The following is a 459-nucleotide window of genomic DNA, read 5'->3' as shown; positions in this document are numbered from 1 at the left end:
TAAACCAGGAAAAAAATACCTCCCCTAGCCTCTCCTAAGACTCCTTTTCTCTGGTAATGTATGGTCAAGTTGCAATAGACAGGTACAAAGCTGCTCAATGGCATCCTTAGAGCATACAGTTATGAGGACAGGTTAGGATGTTGGGAAAAATATTCCTTAGATTTTTTTTTTTAACTGTTTATTGAAGCATATAACATAGAGTTGGACTTCCTTGGTGGCTCAATGGTAAAAAATCCACCTGCCAATACAGGAGAGGTGGGTTTGATCCCTGGGTCGAGGAGATCCCCTGAAGAAGGAAATGGCAACCCAGTCCAGTGTTCTTGCCTGGGAAATCCATGGACAGAGGAGCCTGGCGAGTTATGGTCTATGGAGTCAAATAAGAATCAGAGATGACTTAGTAGAGAACAACAACTTAATGTAGCATTAGAAAAAAAATGCACAAATTATAAGTCCACAGCT

The sequence above is a fragment of the Bison bison genome, unplaced genomic scaffold (assembly GCF_000754665.1).
Source record: "Bison bison bison isolate TAMUID 2011002044 unplaced genomic scaffold, Bison_UMD1.0 scf7180017864484, whole genome shotgun sequence".
NCBI lineage: Eukaryota > Metazoa > Chordata > Mammalia > Artiodactyla > Bovidae > Bison > Bison bison.
Note: the sequence above shows the minus strand (reverse complement) of the source record.